The sequence below is a fragment of the Eriocheir sinensis genome, chromosome 1 (assembly GCF_024679095.1).
Source record: "Eriocheir sinensis breed Jianghai 21 chromosome 1, ASM2467909v1, whole genome shotgun sequence".
Lineage (NCBI taxonomy): Eukaryota > Metazoa > Arthropoda > Malacostraca > Decapoda > Varunidae > Eriocheir > Eriocheir sinensis.
In genome coordinates, this window is record NC_066509.1 from 28,358,381 (window position 1) to 28,378,260 (window position 19,880).

General features: G+C 46.8%; 1 protein-coding gene and 3 non-coding genes across 4 annotated transcripts in view; 3 read left to right on the plus strand and 1 right to left on the minus strand.

Moving 5' to 3' along the window:
- The window catches only part of LOC126995888 (uncharacterized), a 117,522-nt gene extending 115,760 nt beyond the window's left edge, over positions 1–1,762 (minus strand). The window contains exon 1 of the mRNA XM_050855791.1: positions 1,619–1,762. The gene's annotated coding sequence lies outside the window, so the exon portion shown is untranslated. The remainder of the gene's footprint in view (positions 1–1,618) is intronic.
- A 10,661-nt stretch (positions 1,763–12,423) lies between these two features.
- LOC126997634 (U4 spliceosomal RNA) lies at positions 12,424–12,564 on the plus strand. The gene has a single exon (XR_007752229.1). It is a non-coding gene; the product is annotated as a U4 spliceosomal RNA (small nuclear RNA).
- Positions 12,565–18,649: 6,085 nt separating this feature from the next.
- On the plus strand, positions 18,650–18,768 carry LOC126997220 (5S ribosomal RNA). The gene has a single exon (XR_007751956.1). It is a non-coding gene; the product is annotated as a 5S ribosomal RNA (ribosomal RNA).
- A 641-nt stretch (positions 18,769–19,409) lies between these two features.
- On the plus strand, positions 19,410–19,528 carry LOC126997289 (5S ribosomal RNA). The gene has a single exon (XR_007751991.1). It is a non-coding gene; the product is annotated as a 5S ribosomal RNA (ribosomal RNA).
- The last annotated feature ends 352 nt before the right edge of the window (positions 19,529–19,880 follow it).

The window sequence follows — 19,880 nt, forward strand, 5'->3', positions numbered from 1 at the left end:
TGACTTTTCTCTGCATTGTCTGTATGGAATCCCATCCCGCCAGCCTTGCTCCGATGTGTGTTCTGCCTCAGCGAGCGTTACCGCGCTCACTGTTTCTTTTTCTTGGCGGCGCCGTGATGCCAGTTCTCTTTGGCTTGACTCTTGCCCGTGCCCTTGGCCCTGGCATGGAGGCATAGGGATGATAAAGGAGAGGTATTCAACCCCTTCCTCTTTCACCTTCCTTTGTGTCATTTTCCAGCAATCCATCGAGACACCCTTCCGTGCATTCCTTCTGATCTTCCCTCCCACACGTCCTCCCCATCATTACAATATCATTATCATCATCATTAGCAGCAGCAGCCATTATCATTCCACTATATCACTACTTTTTTTCTTTTATTTACCCTTTCATTCCTTTCCTTCTACTCGTCTTTATTTCCCTTCTTTCCCCGTCTGTCCCTCCTCCTCTCGCCCCCGTTATTCTACCCTTACTCAAGAAGCACGAGAATTTTGCCTGTATCCCTCTCTTTCTATTTTCTTATCTCCCCTCCTTTCTCTTCTTCATCATCATCATCATATTCCTCCCCAGGAAAAGCAGGAGCAGTAAATAGGGCAGCTCAGAGCTTCTTTTCTCTTCTCACTTCCCACACTCGTCTCCTCACTTCCTCCTCTTCATCTCCTCACCTCCCTTTCACCCATGAACAGGAAGAAAAAGGTGAACTCAGAGCTTCTTTTCTCTTCTCACTTCCCACACTCGTCTCCTCACTTCCTCCTCTTCATCTCCTCACCTCTCTTTCACCCATGAACAGGAAGAAAAAGGTGAACTCAGAGCTTCTTTTCTCCTCAGCTCCCACACTCGTCTCCTCACTTCCTCCTCTTCATTTCCTCACCTCTCTTTCACCCATGAACAGGAAGGAAAAGGTGAAATCAGAGCTTCTTTTCTCCTCAGTTCCCACACTCGTCTCTTCACCTCCTCCTCTTCATTTCCTCACCTCCCTTTCACCCATGAACAGGAAGGAAAAGGTGAACTCAGAGCTTCTTTTCTCTCCTCACTCTCCTGTCTCCTCATCTCTACCTCTCCTCCTACTTCCTCTCCCTCACACAAGAACAGGACTTTTGAGGCGAACTCACGCTTCTTTGCTCTCATCTATTCTCATCTCCTTATCCCTCACCCCCTCCACATCTCCTTTCTAGCAAGCACACCAGGAAACATAAAACTAAATTTTGTTCTTAGAGGTTCTTGTGTCTTCTCACCTCCTCTTCATCTCCTCATCTCCTCCTTCCATCTCTTACGCAGGAAAAGCAGGAATAAGGAAGGACAGGGTTAAATATGAGCTCCTTTTCTCTCCTCTCTTCTCATATTCATCTCACCGCTTCATCTCCTCAACTCCTCGTCACCTTCTTCCCCTCATCTCCTTCCAGCCTTCACCAAGGGAAAGTATAAACAGGAAGGAATTGGTAAACTTTGAGATCCCCTTCTTTCCTCTCACCTTCTTTTCATTCTTCTCTTCTCTCCTTACATATCCAAACTTTCTTTCCTCTCGTCTCTTCTCACCTTGTCTCCTTCCAACCATTACACATGAAAACCAAGACGCGAACAAACATATTAGCTCTCCTCTCCTTTCCTTCCTTCTCTCACCTTCTTGTCCCCGAGCTGCCTGACGCCGCAGGTGAGGTTGGCCGGGATGCCCACAGGTGTGGTGACCTCGACGGACGTGGGCAGGAAGTAAGGACAGGTGGGACACAGCTGATCCGCCTCCAGGGTTCTGTGGGCGGCACCTGCGGAGGGAGAGGGGGGGAGGGGGTTAGTTTGGTGTGGGAGGCAGCGGTGTGAGGGTGGGGAGGAGGAGGGATAATATGGGGTGGGTGGGGAAGATAGGGACTGGGGTAGAAAAAAAGGTTGGGTGACATCTGTGAGGGGGTAAGACTTTGTGGGGAGGTTTGTGGGATCAGGGAGAAGCTGGGTGGGGAGAGTGTGTTAGGGAGAGGGGAGTAAAGTGGAGAGGCTTCAGAGAGAGAGAAACAGAGATAAATAGATAGAAAGAGGCAAAGGAAAATATGAATATGAAATGCGCTCACACACACACACACACACACACACACACACACACACACACACACACACACACACACACACACACACACTAACGCAATTATGAACGGGCAATGTAATTTGAGACAGAGGATTAAGAAGGGAACGGAAACTGAAAGAAAAGGAAATAAAGAAAAAAGGAACGAAAGAAAAAGATAGAAAAATAATTAAAACGCGATTAAATGAAGAAAAAAAATCTGGGAAGACGGAGAAAATATATAAGGAACAGCACGACGATAGAGAAACAGACACAGACTGACGAAAAGTAAAGCCGACAGACAAAAGAAGAACGAACACACAGACGCAGATAGACAAACATAAACTAAAAGACAAACCGATCGATATGACAGCAAGACAAACAGCCAGGCACACAGACAGACCAGCACTCAGCGACACCTGACCTGACCCGCCGCCTATCCTCCACCTGTCCGGCGCTCATCTGCAGCCACTAATTACCGAGCTGGCGGCCAGGTAACGCGACTCACCTGAGCTTCATGTTTATTACTGCCGCAACAAACCTGTCTCCTTCAATCATAGTATACGTCTGGCAATGGCCCGTGATGGTGGACTGGTTGTGATGGTGGATTGGTTGGTAATGGTTGATCGGTTCACTGATAGACAGGTGTGCTGGGTTGATCGGATAGACAGGTGTGTATGACTAAGTGGACAGGCAGGTGTACACAAGTGGATGCGTGGATCAGAACGATGTATTGGATGGTTAAAATTTGGACGTTTTAGAAGAGATAGATTTTCTTTTTCATATCAGAGTTTGACGACATGACTCTGATGAGCTAATGGTGTGTGTGTGTGTGTGTGTGTAATCGGTTATAACCCAGAAAAATATAAAAGTAGATGAAACTGTGTGTGTGTGTGTGTGTGTGTGTGTGTGTGTGTGTAATCGGTTATAACCCAGAAAAATATAAAAGTAGATGAAACTGTGTGTGTGTGTGTGTGTGTTTGTGTGTGTGTGTGTGTGTGTGTGTGTGTGTGTGTGTGTGTGTGTGTGTGTGTGTGTGTGTGTGTGTGTGTGTGTGTGTGTGTGTGTGTGTGTGTGTGTGTGTGTGTGTGTGTGTGTGTGTGTGTGTGTGTGTGTGTGTGTGTGTGTGCATCAAACACACACAGTTTCCATCGTAATAATGAACTAGCAATGGTAACTTCCGGTTTTTCACACAGAAATATAGACAAAAAAATCATTACGGGACGAAACGTGAATCTTTTCGTAATTTTCATTTCTTCGTAGTTACGCAAAAATATTAATCGCCTTTCGCCGCCAGATGTTTCCTCGGCAGTGAACCAACGAAATAAAAGTCAAACGAAAATGAAGTGAAAGAGGATAATTAATTAAAAAAATGACAAAAATTACCTTCCCACTTTTCTCCTTCCTTCTTTTCTTTCCTGTTCTGTCCTTTTTCATATTGCTTTTTCTCCCTTCCTGTTCATCTTTTTTCTCATTCATCTGTAATCCTTCTTTTCTTTCTTCCCTCCCTTTCTCCTCAAGCCTCCTTTTTCCGTCCCTTCCTTTCTTCCTCCGTGCACTTCCCTTTTCACCTTTCTTTTCTCTTTCTACCCATGTCACCCTTTGTCCCCTCAGCAGCATCCTCTTCTCACAATGCCCTCACCCATTTTCTCTACATAACTGTCTTCCATTTCTTTCCCTCCCTCTTTTTCCTACTTCCTATTTTTCTCCGTGTCTCCCCACTCTTCTTGTTATTTCCTCTCTTTATTTCCTTCTTCCTCTTCTTCTGTGTACCCTCCTTTCCCCACTCTTTATTCACCCTTTATATCGCCCTCCCTTTTTCTTCCCCTCCTCCCCTCCATCCCCTCCCTTTACCTTTTTTTCATCAAGCCAGCCTCGCATTAATCCTTTGAGACCTTAATGAAGCATCCCTCACGCCATTATTATTATTATTATTATTATTATTATTATTATTATTATTATTATTATTATTATTATTATTATCATTATCATTATTGTTGTTATTATTACGATGCTTTGTTCCTTCCAGCTTCGTGTTTCCATATCCACGTCTCCATTCCACGTTTTCTTTGCCCATCATTATCCGGGGCTCCGCACACTAAGAGGGCACTGCCTTGGAGTGGATGCCCGGCCGCTGTTTAATCTCCGTCTCAGGTTCTTTCCTATTACATGCTCGCGTCCGTTTGGTTTAATCTGCATAACGATACACTTGCCGAGGCCCGGTGCGTCCTGTGTGCTGTTCTCGACGGAGAGGAGAGTGGGAGATATAGATAGAGTGGTAGATAGACAGAGAAGTATAGATAGAGAGTGGTAGATAGAGAAATAAATACATATGAAGAGAAGTGAATAAGGAAAGTAGACAAAAGGAATTACATAGTTCTCTTTAAAAAAAAATAATGTAACAAGATAGGGAAGGAATAATGAGATAAATAGATGAAGTATGAAGTTTATCAAAAGTTGAAAAAAACAACTAAGCGAGAACAGAACAGGAAGAGAGAAATAGGAAATGAGAGTAGGAAACTACGGAAAAGAAGTGAACGAAAGGGGAGAGAGAGAGAGAGAGAGAGAGAGAGAGAGAGAGAGAGAGAGAGAGAGAGAGAGAGAGAGAGAGAGAGAGAGATATACTGGCTTTCCCTCCTTCCACCTGCATCAAGGGCCAAGCCTTTATTACTTCCTTATCAAGTGCGCGTCGGCGAGCGTCTTGCTGGTAACACACACACACACACACACACACACACACATCCTTATTATCTAAGTGTCTACTGCTTGCAATTATCTCCTTTCCTTCCTCTTTTTCTCACCTTTTGTTCATTCTCTCACAATGACAATAAATTAACACAAAGGATATTCTCACAGCTTGTCCTCCTTTGAACCCTAATAGAAGATCGCATTCTAAACTCTCCCTTCCTAAGAAATGTCGTCTACTGCTATTTCATCCTTCGTCAGCTTCTCAACGGTTTCTCTCCCTTTTTGAATTCCACATCCTTCCCTTCGAATTCCTTTCTTCTTTACACATCTGCACAAACATATCTGCACCATAATGTTACTGAAAGGGAGAAATGCTTTTATGGGCGGCGCTATTAACCCTTAGCAGGGGTTCATAGGCAGGTTAGAGTCTGGCACAATGATATTGTTGTAATTGATGTCGAGGAAATGGCCGAGGAAGGGAGAGCATGGAGTACGGGCGTAAGCTTCGTTAAACCGCTTAGACAACCCACGCGAGGCTTTGTGTTGTGATGTGAGGCGCTGAGTGTTATTTGCTTGTCTAACTGACTTACTCGTCCATTCTATTTTTTGCTTTCGTTACGGTAGCCTCTTTATCTCCTTCCCCACCCCCTCCCCTGTCTTCTGTTTCTATCACATTGTATTGTACTAATGTTCCTACCTTCACAAGCAATCAATTATATCTTAACTCCCTCTTCTTCCCTCCTGTCTCTTTCTATCTCATTTCACCCCTTCTTTCCCTCGGTCTAGAAGTCACTTCCTGCGCCTCTTCATTCCATTTTATCTACCTAAATGGTTTCCTTTATCTATCTCTCTATGCCTATCTCTGTGCCTCCTATGTTTTATCCGCCTCCTACCTAAGCTGTCTTCAATATTCTCCCTCGCACTCTCTCCCGTTTTTTTTTTTTTTTTCTTCCTCCTCTCTCAGCCTTCCCACCAATATCCGCTTCTTTATATTTCCATTTTTTTCTCTTTCTTCCTCCCTCTTTAACTTCCTACGAATATCCCTCGCTCTTTACCTCCACTTTTTCCTCTTTCTCACCCTCGCTCCGGTATAACGAGGATCAAGCCTCTACCTGTAACCCCTGTAACTACACCTCACCCACCGTGAGTAGTAGGGGGGATTCTGGAGCTGCCCTGTGTAGGCCACCCGGCCTCTTGCAGTTTCCCTATGTTCTTATGTTCTTATGTTCCTTCCTCACGCCTACCTATGCATCTTCCTTCCTCTCCACCTGCCTGCCTATAAGTCTCTCCCTCTCCCTATCTCCCTTTTTCCCCGGCTCCTCTCCTCCCACGCTCTTTCCGGGCCGCGCCTCCCGTTTTCCACTCGATAGCATGACGGGGGGGTCTTGGATATTTATGGCCGTCCACTAAACCATTCGATGTACTAGTTTTTCAATATGTTTTTACTTTGATGAATGTTTGGTTTTATTTTGTGTGTGTTTGTTGAAGGCTGTTTTGTCATTGCCATTGGATTCTAAATAAAGTATTTAACTATTTTAATGTATTGTATTTTTTTCCTTTTTTGTGGCTTTTATTTGCGTTCACTAATCTTTCTTTGCTGTTTCCTTCTTTCTTTTCGTAATGTACGTCTTTTTTTCTTCCTCTGTTCGCTTCAGTTTCTCATATTCTTTTTGGCTTCCACTAAACTGTTCCTTAGTTTTCTCACCTTTTTCCTTTCAATAATGTATATTTCTTTTTTTCAGAATTACTCTCTCTAGTGGATACTGTTTTATCACCTCTTTGTTGACTGCCTTCCACTTTTTTCTTTAATGTTTTCCTTTTCGGTTTAGTACCTAGTGGATGTAAGCTTATTTTTTTTGTTGAGTTTTCTTTTTTCCTCTAGTTTTCTTTGTAGGTCTTCTGCATCAGGTGGCCGCTGAATGCAATTTGAATCCATTTTTTTTGTCATTCTAACGTCATTTTTTCCTTTCTGAGCAATTCATCATTCGTTTCATTTTGTTTTTATGGGTGAAGGTGAGCACATGTTTTCATTTTTTCATTTTGTTTTAACTTTTGTCTTTTTTTACCTCTTGCCATGCTATTGCTGTGACATTGTTTTGCTTTTCTTTCTCTGCATTTTTTTTTTTTGAGGTTGGGGGAAGGAATGCGAAGGTTTGCATGTATTTAATCTTTTTGTATTTATTCTTCATATTAACTTTTTCTTTTTTTTCTCCTCTCATATGAATGTTATGACGTTTTTCTTTCTTTGTAATTAAGTCATTTTCTTTATCTTTTTTTTTTTTTTTTTGAGAGAAGGTGTGCAATTGTTTCTTCTTTTACTGTGTGTGTTCCTTATTACCTTTTTTTTTTCTTCTTTTTTTTACCCTCGTAAGTATTATGCTTGTTTTCGTCTTCTGCAGTTTCTTTCCTATTTTACTTTCCTTTTTTATCGGCGTCACCGACGCCGATCAACAGATTGTCCATCTTCTTGATGTTGTTGTTTTCTTCAATTTGTTTTCCTGACTTAACCATGCATTGTAGACACGACATTTTATAATAATATTTGTTAGCCCTGATGAACCCTACAACATGGCATTATAACAGTCAGATTTTTTTTTTTTTTTTTTTTTTTTTTACGTCTTGGCCTGGGGCACCGGTAGGCCTTCATAGTAGGGCCTGATGATCGGCCCCAGCCCGTTGTGGCGCAGGCAAGTGTTTATAGTGGCGCCATCTTTACTTTTCATCATTTTCCATTTTAGACCCCTAGTTGCATAATATAAATTGTTGGGGGGGTGTTGGAGGGCTATGCGACGCCGATCTAGCACAGTTTTTTTGCTATTAACACTTAGTCTAATCGGAAGGAGGGGTTCCCATGCACCCCCATGACGGCAAAACTCTAATGGCAGTTCTAGGTGCTTAAAAGCACCCTCTTTAAGAAAAAAACTGTGTTAACAAGCTCAAAAATGAGCCCACAAGGGTCTCCCAGCCCCATTTGTAGGTCAGTATACATCGATTTTGGCACTCATTCGCGATGAGGGTAGGGGTCACAAATATGTTCATATCTTGTTTATAAATTGGTTTACAAACGTGAATTGGTTATCGAATTAAAGAGTATAAATTTCTGCATCAGCCAATATACTTCTGTGCTACTTTCAATGTATATTCATTTATCTGTGAATAATGATATGTCTTCGTATATAAATAAAACATGAAAAATTTCTAGCATACCGTTGAAACTTTCATCTGTGTAAGGAACTTAATACTTAAAAAGCTGTTTTTATGGCATTTCTATGCAGTAGAGATAGTCTACAAAGTAAAAAGATCAGTTAAAGTGATGTAACGGTGATTACTTTGTACTGGATTTGGTATACAAGGATTTTTGTCAATATGCGTTAATTTTACGTGTCCATAAAATTGTCTGTGGCACATACATCAGGCAGAAAGTTGGCCAAAGGGTTTTCAGCTGCGCTGAGTTATTATTCATTGTTACGCGTCATTGGTCCACTACCACACGCGACGGTTATTTTTTACAGTGATGGAGTGAGGCCCCTTTCACACGACCGGTTTTTGCCGCTCCGGCACATGCCGGACCGCAGCCGCATGGCACCCGGAAATTCACGGTTCAAATGTGGTGTCTGTCGCATCCACTTCTGTATCTTTCACGGCGAGGTGTACACCTCGACCCAAACCATTTTCAATCTCGGAGATCAGCAGCTCCGTGTCATGATAAGCTAGATGTTTGTTTTACAGAGGTATACAGAATTAATATGTGAGATTTTCAATATACATTAATTAATTTCATAAGATGGAAAATATAGCATACCAGCTTTTCCAGACAAAGTGGTCGCGTGCCCTTCCTCCCAGTGTTGACAGACAACTATCCCTCGCCGCACGCGGCAAACGCCGGATGTGTGAACGCGCCCATAGCAACACATGACCACCGAAACCGTTGTGCGTCATTTCTGCCGCTGCGGTCTTTCAGGGTGCGGCTACCGGAGTGGCACGACTGCCGCTCCGGCCTCGTGTGAACGCACCCATAGAGTCAATGCCATAGAGTCAATGTAAAGCTAAACCGTTCACACGAGGCCGTGCCGCTCCGGCAGCCGCACCCTGCCGTACTGCCAGCAAGACCGCAACGGCAGAAATGCCGCATAGCGGTTTCGGTGGTCATGTGTTGCAATGGGCGCCTTCATAAGTTCACACATCCGGCGTTTGCCGCGTGCGGCGAGGGATAGTTGTCTGCCAACACTGGGAGGAAGGGCACGCGACCACTTTGTCTGCATCATTGGAAAAGCTGGTGTGCACTATATTTTCCATCTTATGAATTTTCAATTAATGTATATTGGTAATGTAAGTGTCTCACATATTAATTCTGTATACCTCTGTACAACAAACATCTGCGTTTAAATTTCAGGGTTATTGCTAATTTAAATTATCATGACACGGAGCTGCTGATCTCCGAGATTGAAAGACGGCCTTGCTTGTGGGATCCCTCAAGAGAAGATTACAAATATGACTGAAGGAGATACCGAAGCGGATGCGGCAGACACCGCACTTGACCGTGGATGTCCAAGTGCCATGCGGCTGGCGTCCGGCATGTGCCGGAGCGGCAAAAACCGCTCGTGTGAAAGGGACCTTTTTAGTCAGCACCACGTCAGAGAGAGAGAGAGAGAGAGAGACGAAGGGGAGAAGGAAACGAGGAAATAATGAAAGTAATATCGTGGGCACGAATAAGTTGTTTTCCGGTTTTCTTATTGTTCTTGTTCTTGTTCTTCTTGTTTTTGTTCTTTTTCATTATTATTATTATTATTATTATTATTATTATTATTATTATTATTATTATTATTATTATTATTATTGTTATCTTATTACTGTGAAGAAAACTTAGACAGCAAAAATGGGGTAACAAATTCTGAGTCGTTTGCTTCTCTCTCTCTCTCTCTCTCTCTCTCTCTCTCTCTCTCTCTCTCTCTCTCTCTCTCTCTCTCTCTCTCTCTCTCTCTCTCTCTCTCTCTCTCTCTCTCTTTATTGTTACATCTTACATAGTGCAATTAATACAAATATGTCGATGAGCGGGCAACGACCCGCCGCTGGGTATCTCTCTCTCTCTCTCTCTCTCTCTCTCTCTCTCTCTCTCTCTCTCTCTCTCTCTCTCTATTGTTACATCTTACATAGTGCAATTAATATAAATATGTCGATGAGCGGGCAACGACCCGCTGCTGGGGATCTCTCTCTCTCTCTCTCTCTCTCTCTCTCTCTCTCTCTCTCTCTCTCTCTCTCTCTCTCTCTCTCTCTCTCTCTCTCTCTCTCTCTCTCTCGACCCGTTAGATCAAAGTGTCAATTAATCTTTGTCAACTGGCTTAATAACGCTTCTAGCTCCTCCCGTGAGAGAGAGAGAGAGAGAGAGAGAGAGAAGAGCCAGCTCGAGACTATTGCGTCATGGTGACCTTCTTGTCTCAGCCTGTATTCCTTTGTCTGTGTCTGTGTGTGTCTGTGTATTTGTTTTTTCGTGTCTGTCTGTCTGTCTGGGTTTCTCCTGGTTCGTGTGTGTGTCTTTCTTTAATTTTTGCCTTTGTGTCTCTGCCGGTCTGTATCTACTTGTCTTTTTTTTTTTTTTTTTTTTTTTTTTTGTGTGTGTGTGTGTGTGTCCTCGTCCGTCTGTTTGTGCGTATTTTTTTTCTATATATATCGTGGTGGTTACGTTTTAGTGTTATTTGTATCATTATCATTTTTGTATTATTTCTATTTTATCATGTATACTAGTTCTTTTTTCCCTTTATTTGTCTTGCTTCTTGTTTACGTATTATCAGTGTTATGAGTATTAGTATTAGTGTAATTTCTGTATTGTTTCTGTGTTGTCATGTTTTAGTCGTTTTCATTTTTCTCCTCATTTCCTTCTTTTTTGTTTTCATCATCATCATCATCGTCAGCATCATCGGTTAGCCTAATGCCGTCTTCGTAACGTAACTAATGCTGCGATAAATTTTTCTTGGCGAGCATTATCATTGTGGATTAAATTGCATTTTCTTCGCATTATTATGATCATGCTGTATGTTTTTGGCGTCATTATTTTCTTTCTTGATCGTTAGTCTTTCGTTTGTCCAGTTTTTCTATGGAGTTTACGTAGAGTGACTATGTATATATTTTTATGGATTGTTATTTCTATTGTTGTTTGTTTTATTATAGCTGTTACTATTGTATTTTTATTAATGCCATTTATTTTTCACTTCTGAGCGTTATCGTCAGTGTTAATGTTTTTCTTATTTATCTCTCCCGTGGAAGGAACAATTATAGCATTTCTTAGCCTCAAATAAATGCCACCCACCTCTAGTACGCTTGTTTTATACGTTACGGATATTATAGTCAATCAAACGTTCACTGCGTCACAAATACCTACGTTATCTCACCCTTCTCCCACCTGTCAAAGCCACTCCTATCAATGCCACCCACCTCTAGTACGCCTGTCTTATACGCTACAGATATTATTGTCAATCAAACGTTTATTACTGTGCCTCAAATACGTTACCCCACCCTTCTCCCAATCAATGCCACCGCCTGTTTTATATGGTACAGATATTATAGTCAATCAAACGTTCACTGCGTCACAAATACCTACGTTATCTCACCCTTCTCCCACCTGTCAAAGCCACTCCTATCAATGCCACCCACCTCTAGTACGCCTGTTTTATACGCTACAGATATAATTGTCAATCAAACGTTTATTACTGTGCGTGCACTGCGTCACAAGTACGTTATCCCACCCTTCTCCCACCTATCAAAGCCCCTAAATGAATCACCTGAAATTTATATACGGTTGTCACGCGAGGCTTCGGGAACACAAGAGCGATCAGAAACCCTCGCATTAACCATGAAAAGAGGCGGAGGATCTCTGGGCCGAGGGAAAGGTGAAGAGCAAGGAGGATAGAAGAGAGGTAGGGTCATATTAAACACAGCGGCGCCCAAACACACACATTTAACAATGCTTTCGTAGCGTATTTGGCATTTCCAGGGACGGTTTTATAACCTTGGTGGTATTCTGACCCTTCTTCTGTACCATGCACGTGAAGAACCCGTCATGAAAACCCGATTAATCTCCTTTTCGGCCTCTTGAAGTAGTTGATGTGAGAGGCCGGAGCGTCTGAGAATACCGACCGTAGTGTCATGCAGGTCGGAAAGGGATCCATAATGCCTAATAGAAAAAGTTCATGCCATAATTTTTACTACAGCGGTCTTAGGGAGTGGCGATACCTGTCCCCTGCCTTCCTTGGTCCGGAGCCGCGCGTCTGCCTGAGTCTCCCCTTAAAGGCGGCGCCGGTGGTCTCTTTGTCGGGGCGGCTCGTGTGTCTCAGTTACCATTGTTCTCGATAGCCTAAGTTAATTATTTGTGCGTTTCTGTATCATGAGTTGGTTATTATACGCAAGAAAATGATGTAGGAAATCAAACTTAATCGTTAGGATATGAAAATAACGTAACTGGGTCCCTTTTGTGTTATGGAGGTGCATAATTTAAGCCTTATATCATTATAATTTATAAATCTATTCTATTTTCAAAACTGTTTTTAATATGAAAACCTAATTACAAAAACATATTACGTACGTATAAAGCATGTTTACTTAATAATAAAGAAAATTTTGCATATTACCGATTTTACCTGGCTCAGGTGTTAGTCAGAGGTAAATATAGTGTCGCCTCAACATTAGAAATGTTAGCTTTGCGCAGTGGCAGTATCGTAACCAATGAGGTTCATCCGAGGTGCGATTATTGCTAGTTGAAAACTTTTCCCAATACCCCGCCTGGGCGACTTGAAATATAGTCGGCTAAGGCAATTTTTGTTAGCCCAGCTTTGGGCTAAAAAATCTGACTATTATCTGACACATTGCTGAAAGACCAAAGTACTGTCTATAATCCATGCAGCAATATCTGTCATCACACGAGAATGACAAGCCGTGGCCCCCGTTGCGTTATGAAGGATAGGGAGCAGCAGCACCGCCGCCCAGCCACACCCAGCACAGGCAGGTGGTGGGCCGCGAGCCCTGCCTTACAGCGTTGCCAGACTGAGGTGGCGCGACATGGGACGCCTATCTTTTAATCTTCGTCTGTTCCCGGCCCTGTGGCACCGCTCGGAAAGGGGAAAGGGAATGGAGGAACAGGAGACACACGAAAATATTGTTAGGGAGGCAAAGGACGAGAGGGAAAAGGGAAAACAACACATACACATGAATGACGGTAACCAAAATCTCTCTCTCTCTCTCTCTCTCTCTCTCTCTCTCTCTCTCTCTCTCTCTCTCTCTCTCTCTCTCTCTCTCTCTCGACCACCACCACCACGTGTTTTCCCTTCCTGCATATGGTGGTGGTGGTGGTGGCGGTGGCGGCAGTGTTTGTAATGGTGGTGGTCAATGCTTCGGTTGAATGAACTCAGGACGACGTTTTCCCTTTCCCTTCCCCCCTCCCTCCCTCTACCTGCTTTTCCCTTCAAATCTTTCCCTCTTACTTCGTTCTTTCCCTCCATCTGCCACGCTGTATCCACATTTCTCTCTTATTCGTTTTCCTTTTTTCATCTTTCCTCTCTTGTTGAATGTTTTTCCTTCCCCTCCAACTTCTTTCCTTCTTCCTTCCATCTGTTTTGCAAGCTTTCTTTCTTTTCTTTCTTTTCTCTCTAGTTTTATTTCTTTCCTTCTCTCTTCCGCTTCTTCTCTTCCTACTCCATCTCCTTTATTTCCCTTTCCCTCAACTTCCTTTCTTCCTTCCGTCTTCTTACCGTCTATAGGTCTTTCGTCACTTCTCTGTTTCACTCTATCATCCTCGTCAACTACATCCATCCAATCCTGTTGGTCAGGTACTTGTCGACACTTGTAATCATTGGATAGACAAACACTGAATAAACTTAAGTCCGTATACTCTATGGAAAGTAACAGAGAGAGAACTAGTACGTGCGTACGCGATGCAGAGACGGGGTGAACTGGCCCCTGAGGCACTGCCAGCCTCTGAGGGGCGACAACGGTAAAAACCGCTGACACCGCGGGATTAGTGTTGCCCCAGGCAAGGTGCCTATACTCAGAACTAACATTACCCACATCTCCCTCCCCCCTTCACGCTCATAGTCCTAGTCTTGAGCGGGTGCCTTGGCTCTGAGCCGCTCCGAGCGACGGGGCACAGGGAGGTGAGGTGAGTCCGGGCGTGGAGGAGACTCGTCCGCGGCTGGGGTGTCGACTGCAGGGGGCGGAACCGGCGGAAGAAAACGGCGGTTCCTCCACAAGATGCGGCCGCTCGGCATCCGGACGTGATAGGCCCTAGACCGGCCGGCGCCCATTACCGTGCCCACCTTGTCCCAACGCTGCGTGGTTGGGTCCTGGATGCGCACGAGAACACCTATCTTCAGCGGCTGAAGCGGGCGGGCATGGGCGTCATACCGGGCCTTGGCATCTCGGGCACGGGTAGCGGCGCGGCGGTCACAGCTCTCGGCTCTGGCCTGCCACTCCTTCGCGAAGGCTCTGGCATGGGCAGGGACACAGGAACGGAGAGGACAGCCGTACAAGACCTGGGCCGGGGAGTGGCGCGTGGAACTCGGTGTGTTACGCAGCTCCAGAAGGCCTTTGTCGAACGCCTCACAGTCGATGTTACCGGACGGGGCCACCTTTAGGATGAGGTGTTTAACTGCTTTCACTGCAGCCTCGGCGTGTCCGTTCGACTGTGGGTAGTTGGGCGATGGCACGTTGTGGCGGACCCCCCAACGCTCCAGGAATTCCGCGAGCTCCCGGCTGGTGAACTGAGGGACTCCATCCGTCCGCAGACGCACAGGAACACCCAGATCACGGAAGAGGCGCCGGAAGTAGCGGATGGTGGCGGCAGACGTCGTGTCGGAGCCGCAGGTGACCACCACAGGCCAGCCAGAGAGTCGGTCGACGACGACTAGGAAGTGTTTCCCAGCCGCGGTGAAGAAGTCGGCCGACACTGACTCGAAGGGCCTGGTGGGGTTGTCGTCGCACAACAAGTGCTCCTGCTGCTGGCTAGGTAGCATAACCTGGCACGGCTCACAGGCGCGGACAGTGCTGACGATGTCCGCGTCTACGCCGGGCCAATACACGGCCTGACGAGCGCGGCGCTTGGTGGCTTCGGCCCCGCGATGACTATCATGGAGGCAGGACAGGACACGGCGACAAAGGGCTGCAGGGACGACCACACGAGCACCATACAAGACGAGGTCCCCATCTGCGTAGAGGTCCTCCCGGAACTTCCAGTACGGGCGGAGGGCGTTGTGGAGGTCAAAGCGGTCGCGAGGAAACCCGGTCCGTACCTTCTCCAGGAGCTTGGTGTAGGAGGGGTCGTCGCGGGCCGCCTTCCGCAACTCCTCGAGTGCCAGATCCTCGTCAGGAGCTGACGAAGGCTGGGGGCGAGCGAGGGAGTTTACGGCCTGCAGAGTGACGCCGCTGCTGACGGAGAGGCTGGCATTCGTGCCGAGCATCTCGTCTTCTGGCGTCGGGCGGCTGACGGGAAAGCGGTAAAGGGCATCGGGGATGCAGAGGTCCTTGCCCGCACGCCACACCGCTGCGAAGATGAACGCCGAGATTTTCTCCTTCAGCCGCTGGAGGCGGGGATTCTCGACGGCGTCCAGTGTGTAGCTATTCAGGATCGGGACCAGGGGCCTGTGGTCGGTGATGAGGTCGAAGTGTTGTAGGCCAATCAGGTAAAACTTGCACTTCGACATGGCCCATACCACTGCCAGTAGCTCCAGCTCGATGGTGGCGTAGCGAGTCTCGGTATCGGTGAGGAATCGCGAGCCACACTGGACCAGGCGGAACTTTCCTCCTCCGTGGTCCTGCAGGAGGGCGTAACCTACGCCGTACAGGCGCGAGGCGTCTGTCTGCAGGGTGGTGGGGAGGGCTGGGTTGAACGTGGCAAGGACCGGAGGACTTGACAGGGCCTCCTTCACCTTTTTGACGGCCTGGTCATGGTCAGGTGTCCACGTGAACGTCCTTTTAAGAACATAAGAACATAAGAACGCAGGAGTCTGCAAGAGGCCGGTAGGCCTGTACGAGGCAGCTCCTTTGACCCTAAGCTCCCGTGTATCTAACCCCACCTAATATCGCTGTCCATGAATTTATCTAGTCTATTTTTGAATGTGACAATTGTATTGGCACTCACCACATGACTGCTAAGCCTATTCCACTCATCCACCACCCTATTAGTAAACCAATTTTTGCCTATGTCCCTGTTGAATCTGAATTTATCCAGTTTAAACCCGTTACTTCGTGTCCTACCCGGTTCTCTTACCAACAAAACCTTATGAATGTCTCCCTTATTAAAGCCCTTCATCCATTTATAAACCTCGATCATGTCTCCACGCACCCTTCGCCTTTCTAGAGAATGCAAGTTTAACTGTTTGAGTCTTTCCTCGTATGGCAAGTTTCTCAACCCCTGAATCATCTTAGTCATCCTCCTCTGCACCGATTCTAACATTTTGATATCCATTCTATAGTAGGGTGACCAGAACTGAACCGCATAGTCCAGATGAGGTCTAACTAATGCTAAATATAGTTTGAGGAAGACTTCGGGGCTTCTGTTGCTTACGCTCCTTGAAATAAATCCCAGTACCCTATTAGCTCGATTTCTAGCTTGAATGCATTGTGCCCTTGGACGGAGATCAGAGCTCACTAAGACCCCTAAATCCCTCTCGCACCCAGACCTACTTATGAGAGTGTCATTTAAGCAATAGTTATGTGAGGGGTTGTTCCTACCTACACTCGGGTGTAGGGGACGAAGAGGTAAGGCGGCGGCGGTGATGTCGGGAGAGAATTCTGCCAGCTGGTTCACCAATCCCATGAAGGACCTGAGATCCGTCAGATTGGCAGGCGTGGCGAAGTCTGCTATAGCTCGCACTTTCTCCGGGTCGGCCGCAATACCATCCCCTGAGAGCCGGTAACCGCAGAAGGACACAGTCGGAGCAGCCACGACAAGCTTCTCGGCGTTGAGAGTGATGCCGTGCGTCCTGCACCGAGATAGTACCTTATCGATGCTGCGGAGGTGCGTGAGGTAGTCTTTGTCGGAGAGCAGCACGTCGTCCACTACCTTCACACAGTTGGTCACGCCTTGGAGTGCCGTGTCGCCGGGTAAACAGAAGGCGTCGCCCGTGGCGGCGAAACCCATGGGGCCTCGACAGTAGCGAAAACGTCCGTAAGGCGTGATGAAAGTGGTGAGTGGCTGATCTTCCTCTGCCAGCGAAATCTGCCAGTAACCACAAAGGGCGTCGACCGTCGTGAAGAACCGCGCCTCCGGGTCCACGCTCCGTATTGCTGTGAAGGGCGTGAGCGAAGGGTGGGCTGGACGGGACACCTGGCTCTTTAGCTTCGACAAGTCAGTGGTGATGCGGACGCCACCGTTAAGCTTGGCCACAGCCACTAAGGGGTGACACCAAGGGGATGGGTCGTCGCCCGCGGGGGCAATGACGCCTTGAGTCACCATAGAATCCAGTTCTTGGTTGACTGCATCCCTGAAGGCGAGAGGGATGACCCTGGGAGTGTGTATGGCGAACGGCTGCGCGTCCTCCCGCAGGTGGATTCTCATCGGGGGACTCGCCATCGCCTTCAATGGCGCGGTCTTTAAGGCCTCCTTCGTCACCAGCACGTCCGAGTGCTCCTTCAGGAAGTACTCCTTAACTTCCGACGGGGACGTGTGGATATGGAGGGCGGGTGGTGGCTGCGTGTGCTGGCTCGGGTGAGGTGAGGAGGCCGCTGCGTGGCCTTGGGTGGCGGCGCGCGGTGCGCTGCTGCCCCGCGCCTTCCTTACCCGGGCGGCGGCCGCGACGGGGCCTCGGGAAGTCGGCGGGAACCACACCCAACGCCTTGCAGTGCTCCCACGAGAGCAGAGGCGTGGTAAGAGAGGACTGCACGTCGATTCAGCCTTCACACGACCTATCGCCGTACGTGAGCTCTACTTGGAAGGAGCCCACCGCGGCTTGCATCTGTGAGTCGTCCGCGTTGTAATAGTTGATGGAGGGGGGCGGTTGCAAGTCGCGTTGGTGGAGGCCTAAGCTCTTGAGGTGCTGAAGGCCTATCACCGTAACATCAGCGCCGGTGTCGGATATCACGTCAATCCGGCCAGACGTGTCGCCCTGGGTGACAGCGACGCTGATGGTGGGGGAAGGTTGGGCCCTGGGGCGCGTGTTGGAGTCCACTCGCCGGACGTGGCCCGCACGCTCCTCGGAGTGGCGCGGGGCCGTGTCGGGTGGCGGCGTCCGAACCACGCCAAGGGAAGGACCCTTCCTTGGTTTGGGTTTTTTGGGCTTGTTGAGGCTGCAGAATCGGTCGTAGTGCCCCACGCAAAGGCACACGCCGCATTGAACCCCTTTGGCGGAACACCTAACGGTGTACATCCTGTGCCCCTCGCGGCCACAACCGTGAAAAGGTGCCGCGGCGGCTGGGCACAGCTTGGAGCCGTGCTGCGTGCCACAGCTGCTGCAGGCTGTGCTGGAGGGGGGCGTGGATGTTTTGGCACCAGCTTTCTCCGCGTGGCCCGCCTTCTTACCCTTCTTGTACAGTGAGACGCCTCTCACGGCAGTGGACGGTGTCTCTATTTCAGAGTACGTCACATCGGTGGCCTCGTACGACCGACATTTCGTCACTGTCTCTTGAAGCGTGCGGGAGGCGTCCATGGTGATAAGCTCTAGCCTCAACTCCCCGTTGCGAACTCCGATCAACAAGGCATGCTTCATCCCAGCGCTGGCATGTGTTTACCTGTGTTACCTGGCTCAAACATAAGGAGCAACTTAACAAACCTTCAGTTCTTCACCCGGTCCGAGCGCTGGCGTTTACCTGTGTCACCTGGCTCAGACATCAGGACCAACTTAACAAACCTTCACTACTTCGCCCGGTCCAAGCGCTGGCATGTGATTACCTGTGTTACCTGCCTCAAAGATGAAAGCCAGTTCACCTTTCTTGTCAACGGCCACACCACGTTGAAAACACCGCTTCTCGTCCGATCAGCGAAGTTAAGCGACGTTGGGTCTGGATAGTACTTGGATGGGTGACCGCCTGGGAACACCAGATGCTGTTGGCATCCCTCTTTTTATTTAATTTCTCTTAACTTTTCACTTTGCGGTCCTGGTGACTCTTTTCTTCTCATATAGCTTTCGGCCTTTCGTTATGTTTTCTATTTTTTTTTCTTTTCCATTTAATTTTTAGCCTTTCGTTTTGCACCCCTCTTCTTTTCTTTTCCTTTAGCTTTTAGCCTTTCTTTTGCATTCCTCTTTTCTTTTCATCTGGGTCTTAGCCTTTCGCTTTGCATCCCTCTTTTCGTTTTATTTAGCTATTGTACTTTCGTTTTGCACCATTTCTTTTCGTTAAGCATTTCGTTTTCCGTCCCTTTTTTTTTCTTTCTATTTAGCTGAGCCTTTCGTTTTTAAAAATTTTGACGCTGGTTACGTAACTTTATTTATTTATTCATTCATCTATTTATTTTTACTTCACCGGGGTCCCAGCGCTGGCATGTGTTTACCTGTGTTACCTGGCTCAAACATAAGGAGCAACTTAACAAACCTTCAGTTCTTCACCCGGTCCGAGCGCTGGCGTTTACCTGTGTCACCTGGCTCAGACATCAGGACCAACTTAACAAACCTTCACTACTTCGCCCGGTCCAAGCGCTGGCATGTGATTACCTGTGTTACCTGCCTCAAAGATGAAAGCCAGTTCACCTTTCTTGTCAACGGCCACACCACGTTGAAAACACCGCTTCTCGTCCGATCAGCGAAGTTAAGCGACGTTGGGTCTGGATAGTACTTGGATGGGTGACCGCCTGGGAACACCAGATGCTGTTGGCATCCCTCTTTTTATTTAATTTCTCTTAACTTTTCACTTTGCGGTCCTGGTGACTCTTTTTTTTTTTTTCATATAGCTTTCGGCCTTTCGTTATGTTTTCTATTTTTTTTGTTTTCCATTTAATTTTTAGCCTTTCGTTTTGCACCCCTCTTCTTTTCTTTTCCCTTAGCTTTTAGCCTTTCTTTTGCATTTCTCTTTTCTTTTCATCTGGGTCTTAGCCTTTCGCTTTGCATCCCTCTTTTCGTTTTATTTAGCTATTGTACTTTCGTTTTGCACCATTTCTTTTCGTTAAGCATTTCGTTTTCCGTCCCTTTTTTTTTTCTTTCTATTTAGCTGAGCCTTTCGTTTTTAAAA